Raw genomic sequence first — 7,934 nt, forward strand, 5'->3', positions numbered from 1 at the left:
TCCACCTGCACATTTTCCTCTCCTGCTAAGCGGATGGCTCTAGTGCTAGATGCACTACAGCCTAAGTCCTGGCCTACACTGACACAAGGCAGCTTATGTCAACCTAACTGTGTAATCTAGCTGTGCATGTATCTACACTTAAATTTGTCACCCATTGAGCTTAGTGCCCATTACAGTGATGCAGTAACACCACCTCCCTGAACGACATTGAGCCATGGTTGCTGTACTGAGGTTGACAAAACATGAGTGTAGACATTGTGTTACTTATGTCAACCCTAGCAGGCCTCCAGCAGCTGTCCCACAATACCTGACACTGAGCTCTGGTCACAATTGTGAACTCCACTGCCCAAGGGATGTGGCCTTCATCCCCTTTACAGCTCCACAACGTTTTGAAATGCCTTTTTCCTGATTATCCAGCTTGGTGAGCACACCTAGCAGCTCTCCATTGTTGTGCATTCCTGCCCAGCTGACCATGCCAGCTACATGCTCCAGCTTGGTGTAGGCAGGAGATATTGGATCTCCTGGCCTGTGCGGAGAAGAGGCTGTGCTGGCCCAGCTACAGACCAGCTATAGAAATGTGGAAATCTGTGAGCAGATTGCATAGGGGATGCAGGAGAAGGGGTACAACAGGGACCAGCAGCAGTGCTACATAAAAGTGAAGGAACTGCATCAGACATATCAGAAAGCCAGAGAGATCAACAGTCAATCTGGTGCCAAGCTGCAGCCCTGCTGTTTTTACAAAAAGGTGCATATCATACTTGGCGGAGATCCCACCTTGCCCCTCCACACACTACCTTGGATACCTCTGTGGAACCTGAGTCACAGGCCCCGGCATGAACAGTAAGGATAAAGAAGAGGTGGAGGAGGAAGAGGGGGATGGGGGACATACGACTGGGGGGTCCAGCTATTCTGTGAGCCAGGACCTGTTTGAGACTCTACTGCAGTCCATTCAGTCTCTGTTGTTGAGCACAGGCAAGCCCAATGCAGGGAAAGGAGCACTGGGTAAAGTGTGTAAATTTATTTCCCATTATAGTGATGTACTGATGGTGCCCCCAACTTAACAGGACACAGCTATCAACTTTTCATTAATTTACTCATCCCAGTACAACAAAGAGAGGAATTGTTATCTACTTTTCATACCCCTGCAGAGTTAGGCAATAGGAGGGCCATACAGAGCAGTTTGTTTATGTACACAGGGATCTCCCTTGAATCCTCCTGAGAGATCTCAATGAAACTTTCATGGAGGTACTCTGCAGACCTCTCCAGAAGGTTACTAGGGATGGCAGCCTTATTTCTTCCTCAGTGGTAGGATATTTTCCCATGCTCATTGGTGATAACTTGGACAGATACCATTGCAGTACACAGGCTAGCATATGGGCCCAGGTAGCTTAGGCACACCAGCACCAGCTGTGCTCTCAGTGGCTTTGTTACCCTCAGGAGTGAGATATCAGCTAAAATAACCACCACCTGTGGAAAATGGTGCCAGTATTCAGTGTCAGTGCCCCATACTCATTGTTTCATGCAATCGAGCAATTCCCTCCTTATTTCCCTCACCCTTGGCAGGCCATACTCATTATGGCTGGTGCTGAGAGTGGTGTTTTCCATAAGCACTCTGAAGCAGAAGAGTCAATAAGCCTGTCTTGTTTAAAACTTTAGGCGAGCAAGGGAAGGGAGTTCTGAATCTTAACTTTCACTTTACATTGTGACTATACTGACAATGGTACCGCTGTGTATTTTATCTGCAGCTGCTGCCACTGCAGCCTTGAGGGGGTTCCCCTTCTACACCTGTGGAACACCTGAGCCAGATAAGGAGGAGAAAGAAGAGGACTTGGAAAGACCTGTTCAGTGAGATCCTCTGCTGCTTCAGACTGTGAACAAAGGGCCTGGAGGGTGAACATTGCAGACAGCCTGAAGGAGGAAGATGTGGACAGGTGGAAGGTTCAGGAGTCTCAGTAGAAAAGGGAGATGCACCAAGACGTAATGGGCCTTTTCTGGCAGCAAACACAAATGCTGCAGTCTCTTGGGGACCTACAGGGTCACCTCCCTTTGCAGTCCATGGAGAACTCCATTATAGCACCTCCTTGCATCCTCATCTCAACATTGCACGTTGTATCAGTGGCTACATCCCTACACCTGCCACTCCACCTCTCAGGACATTAAGGACAACCACAGCTTCACATACACTGAGCTAGGAAAGCCATGATTGCTGTACGTGTAGGTAAAGTTGACAAATGTTTTTTTCCTTGTTAAGTTCTGTTCCATTAATTTTATTAATTTTTTTATGTATTTACTTTTGAATTGCACAGCTTTTTCTTTCCACTGGTTTTGTTAATGAATAAAATTCTATTCTTTGGAAAATAATTCATCTTTATAAGTTTACAACTTACACTGCAGAGCAGAGTGCCTAGTAGTTCTGAAAGCACCCACTTCCTTGTTACTGTACAGTGTGACGCAGCTCAGGATCATTGACAAATACAATGTAATAATCATAAATGTACACCAAGCACTGCAAAACTAATAGGTGCAGTGACAGTGTTATCATAGGTGTACACTGAGAACCACACAATTCCTAACAAGCCCTGGAACAGCAGGGCCAGGGAGAGCACAGTACTCCACAGTGCGTTTTTCTGGCTCACTGTTACAGTGCTCTTTCAAAGCCTCACTGATATGGGAGTAATGCACTTTGTGGAGGGTGGTGCTGCATCTGAAGAGATAACATACATCTGGGCTCTTTAGAAGCAGGCCTGTGCACTGAAGCTGCTAGTTCTGGTCTAGGCACTAGGCTTGTGCCCAGAATTATGCCATCTGCTTGGAGTCTCTGGAAGGTGAGCTGCACCTGAAGTCTGAGACAAAAATTCATGGCACACTACGTGTTGTCCATTTCAGATGTTTGATTTGCCTGGGATACATCAGATTCAGGAATAGTGCAGCAAATGAATCACATTTTTTGAACCTCTTCTTGCTGTAAGAGCCAGGCATGATTCCCACCTGGCCCAAAAGAGGTGCTGCACGGAGGCCCTCAAAGAAGGTTATTTTTTTCTGTGCATAAAGAGTAAAGAAACCAAGGGAACCAAATGTGTATTATATATATATAAATATAAAAAAAAATTCCATTAGTGCTTCTCACTAAGAAAAACTGGATTGCTGACATTTGCATTGTATCCTGATAAAATGCTCTCAACATATAGTGAATGTAGGGAACAAATGTCCATGCAAATTTGTCTTTTTGTTTCCAAGTGTAACCCTTCTGCCCATCTGAGTTGGCAGCAACAAGGGCCGGGTTCAGTATCTAGGGGTTCCATTTCAATAACACAATGCAAAAACATCTCAAGCCCCCACCCAGTGACCTGGGACAATTACATGCCACCCCCCTGGGCACCTCTAAGAGGCAATACTTCCCCTCTTGCAAGCACAGAGTCTGAGCGCAGCAAAATCCTTTTAATAAAGGAGGGAAACAATGCAGCGTTATGTTGGGGAAACACCACAAACAGGATTCATAACACAAACCATAAGCAAAAGACCCCTCCCATCCCCTGCCCAAGTAAGTTTGGCAGTATCCTTTTCCCCTCAGGGTCTTAAGTCTAGCAACCTAAAAAATCACCCAAAGTCCCAAAAGTCCAACACCCCAAAAGTCTCCATCCCTGGTCAGTGCAGCCCCAGAGTTGAAAAGTTTATCTGCAGAGTTTTACCTCCCAGCCTGGGTGGGGGGCACAGTAGTGTTAAGCGGCACCTTACGTGGTCAGAGGCCAACTGCCCTGCCTCTCCATGGGGTTCTGCTGTAGCCTTCACCATGAGCCAGTCCACAGCTGTTCTACAACATATCTTCAGCCCCCCCACAACATTCAGTGATTTCAGCTTGTAGTAGAGGAGCCTCAGTGCTGATGCACCATTGGCCCAAAGTGAATTCAGCTCAGCAGCCTCTAACTAGACTCCTAATGGATTTAAAAATAGCTCTGATTGATAGTCTACAGTAGAGACAAGAGAAGATATAATTGTTATTTCAGGCCCTCAAAAGACACCTATACTATCAGGTACAAGTCCCTACCTCTGCCTCTCTAAATTCACTGGGTTTTGGAACCCATGTCCCTTATCTAGTGAGTGCTGCTTAGTTGATGGTGAGTCCCTCTGTCATAAAACAGTTTCATTGTCCTTGATTCACATAATCAGGGTAACAACACTTTATTCTTCCTGCTCTAATAACAAAGAAACTGGGGGTTCCCACAGCAGCCAAAGTGACCATTTGGGCTGATGCTAGGTGGGATGGGTGTGCCTATGCAAACAAGATCAGCCTCTGAAGTTCTTTTCCACAACTTGCCACAATTCACCATCAGATGTCAGGGTAGAGCTCATCCTGACTCTGCTTACACAAGTTTTACCCACTTCACAAACTGAACAGTGTAGGTATATTCTTCTATTTTCATCATGGAATTTGTTGTATTTTCCTAAATATCTTGTACCTGTGCATCACGGGAGAAGCAAAAATACATCGTATTTCCTATCAATTGTTTGAAAAGCACTTCAATGGTGAACACTATATAAGCGCTAAGCCTGACTAAAAGCATACCAACAAGCTATAGAAATTATGTAATCACCTCCAGGGCTCAAATGTCAACAGAAATCAACTGACTTAGAAATCAAGCTTGTCAAGGAATTCATGGCAGCAGCGCCAGTCACCCTGACTGCCTCCCCAAGTCTACTTCCTTCAGTCACCACTACTGTGGCTTCTTCCCAGGCCATTCCTTTAGCTGCTACTTCCACTCTCCAGCCACCACCAACTCGCCCATTCAAAATACCCACTCACTCAGGGAGTGGAGAAATGGCCTCCTCAAGCCCTGCTATCTAGATAATGTTTAGTAATAGAAAAACAGTTGGCAATACACATTAGTTACTCTGTGCAAGATGAACAAATCCAGCTGAAAAAAGATAAAGCAAAACACAACTATTTGCAGACCTGCCAAGTCTCACTCATTTGGAAGAAGTCTCCCTCACTGGGGATTGATTTTAAGACAGTATTTAAAGTATTTCCCATTGATTATGAAAAGACAGATTTTAGAACAATTTATAATCACAGCTCTGTGTTTGATGATGAAAAACTGAGAATGGTGTAAGTATGGCCTATGTAGAGGTTGGTACAGTAGCCTTGGTTAAAAGGGGTTAAAATGTACTATACTTTTTCTGAATGCATTGGTAGCAATCCACACTGATGGGTAACCATGGAAGCTGAATATGATAGAGCCCAAATCACCAGTAGCTCCATCCTTGGATCATGTGGCCAGATGCTGTGTCTCTGCAGAGGTACAGACAGTTGTTTTGCCCCTACTTTGGGCAGGAAATGTAGCATTTTGCTTAGAAACCTTCCTAAACTAGATTTTTTTTAAACCTAATGTTTGCTTTTGGGTTTGATTGACAAGTAGAATTACTTTTTGCCATACTGAAGTCACATTGGCACTCTGATTTTTTATATGAGGGAATACCTCTGCTGTGTGCTAGTTTTTATCTAAGCTAGAAGGGCTGGAGTGACAAACAGCGCTGGCGGGGGGGCAATTTGCCCCAGGCCCTACAGGAGCCCCCAGGAGAATATAGTATTCTATAGTATTGCAACTTTTTCCTCTGGGTGGCCCTGGTGACAAAATCATGAATAACACCTCAGTTTTGAGGTCAAAGCTATTTGCTGCCAAAATAAGCTATAAGACAAGGTGACTCCATGCCAGACATTTGTGTGGACTGGGCAGATGTTGCCTTTTCTACAAAAAGGAAAACCTGCATATGACAGAAAAGGCAATAATCCACTCCTTTAGGGAGACTGCTGTCCTATCCTGAGCTATTTCTGTGCTTGCTAGACTTGACAATGCATCTCCTTTCTCACCTTGGTCAGCAGATGTCAGAACCCAAGTAAGTGTACACTTTTTGGGACAGTTGGCTTCTTCAGTTTGATTTGTTTGCAGTATGCTATGAAATGACAATTATTCTTGCTAAAGTTTTAAAATGGTGGGTTTGTGGTTGAGAAAGAAACAGGTATCCTGCACCAGGGTATCCACCCTGCAGCCAACTCTGTCTCAGGTTCATTGACAACCATAGGATTCCAATCTAGGCAGAACTACCCTGTCACTACTCATTCACTCTAAATAGTCTAGAAAGACAGTCTTGACTTCTGAGTGTTCTCTTTATTTCAATTCCCCTCACGCACTCCAAAGACAGGTAAAAGGGAAGACAAACAGGCATTTTAAAAGAAAATAAGTTTAATAGTCTAGCTCATCTTCCTTGGAGAAGGAAACAAATTGTGTTCTGGAAAAGAAGGAGGTTGTACCTGTACCACTGACAAACTTTTCCACCTGTGTTCCTTGAGCAAATAGTTAAAAAGATGTTAGATATTGTAAAAATTCAAGAAGAGCAAGCTGAGCTTTTAAAACCTCTATTTTCCTTCTAGTTCAAAACAGGAATCTTTTTTATTCTGATTTTGTTATATGTATGCTGGTGAGGCCTACATTAGATAAAGCAGTCTCATTCTTTGTTAACAACACAACAGTCCCATCTGAGAGACTATTTCCCGAAAGAATCCATGGTTTTCAAGACAGAAGTATCCTCAAATAGGAACACTGAAGCTTCTCTGTAGACATCCACCTGTTATGCTAGAGTAATTATAACGGGGGCTAAGATAAGTCTTGTTTAGGATGAAAAATTAGTCTATTAACAAAGTCTGTTTGGATGAGGCTTCAGGTGGATCATGCTTGATGTAGCCTTAGTTATGAATTTTTTGGTAAGTTCCTGTTATCCAATGTAGTGAACAGGTGACCCTAATGGATGTATCTTTCATGTAGACTCTCTTTCAAACCAGATTTTTGTAGGAGAAGTGGTTGGGTTTTTTTTTTATTTTGTTTTTTTTGTGAGGCATTAAAAAAGGGATGTGGCACCACCTAAAGAGGAGAAAAAACACATTACTTCTATCTTTAGGAATACTAGGAACAAATATTAGAATTCTTTGAGGGGGTCAACAAACATGTGGACAAGGGGGATCCAGTGGATATAGTGTAATTAGATTTTCAGAAAGCCTGTGACTAGGTCCCTCACCAAAGGCTCTTAAGTAAAGTAAGCTGTCATGGGGTAAGAGGGACGGTCCTCTCATGGATCAGTAACTGGTCAAAAGATAGGAAACAAAGGATAGAAATAAATGATCAGTTTTCAGAATGGAGAGAGTTAAACAGCAGTATCCTCCAGGGATCTGTACTGGGCCCAGTGCTGTTCAACCTATTCATAAATGATCTGGAAAAAGGGGTAAACAGTGAGGTAGCAAAATTTGCAATGATACAAAACTTCTCATGATAGTTAAGTCCAAAGCAGACTGTGAAGAATTACACAGGGATCTCACAAAACTGGGTGACTGGGCAACAAAATGGCAGATGAAATTCAATGTTGATAAATGCAAAGTAATGTACATTGGAAAACATAATCTCATCTATGCATGTAAAATGATTGGGCCCAATTAGCTGTTACCAGTGAAGAAAGAGATCTTGGAATCATTGTGAATAGCTCTCTGAAAACATCCACTCAATGTACAGCGGCAGTCAAAAAAGCTAAGATAATGTTGGGAATCATAAGGAAAAGGATAGATGATAAGACAGAACGTATCATATTGCCTCTATATAAATCCATGGTACTCCCACATCTTGAATATGGCATGCAGGTCTGGTCTCACCATCTCAAGAAAGATATACTGAAATTGGAAAAGGTACAGAAAAGGGCAACAAAAATTATAAGGGCTATGGAACGGCTGCCGTATGAGAAGAGATTAATAAGACTGGGACTTTTCAGCTTGGAAAAGAGACGACTAAGGGGGGATATGATAGAGGTCTATAAGTCATGACTAGTGTGGAGAAAGTAAATAAGGAAGTGTTATTTACTCCTTCCTATAACACAAGAACTAGGGGTCACCAAAT

The 7,934-nt window shown here is 43.2% G+C and overlaps 1 long non-coding RNA gene across 3 annotated transcripts in view; it reads left to right on the plus strand.

Annotated features, from left to right (window-relative positions):
- LOC123370266 overlaps nt 1-2,344 on the plus strand; it is a 40,400-nt gene extending 38,056 nt beyond the window's left edge. For 2 of the 3 annotated variants that reach the window (XR_006579339.1, XR_006579342.1), the window contains exon 3: nt 1,746-2,344. This is a non-coding gene — a long non-coding RNA (uncharacterized LOC123370266). The remainder of the gene's footprint in view (nt 1-1,745) is intronic. The other variant, XR_006579338.1, reaches the window with a different exon arrangement.
- The last annotated feature ends 5,590 nt before the right edge of the window (nt 2,345-7,934 follow it).

This window comes from Mauremys mutica, chromosome 1 (genome assembly GCF_020497125.1).
Source record: "Mauremys mutica isolate MM-2020 ecotype Southern chromosome 1, ASM2049712v1, whole genome shotgun sequence".
NCBI lineage: Eukaryota > Metazoa > Chordata > Testudines > Geoemydidae > Mauremys > Mauremys mutica.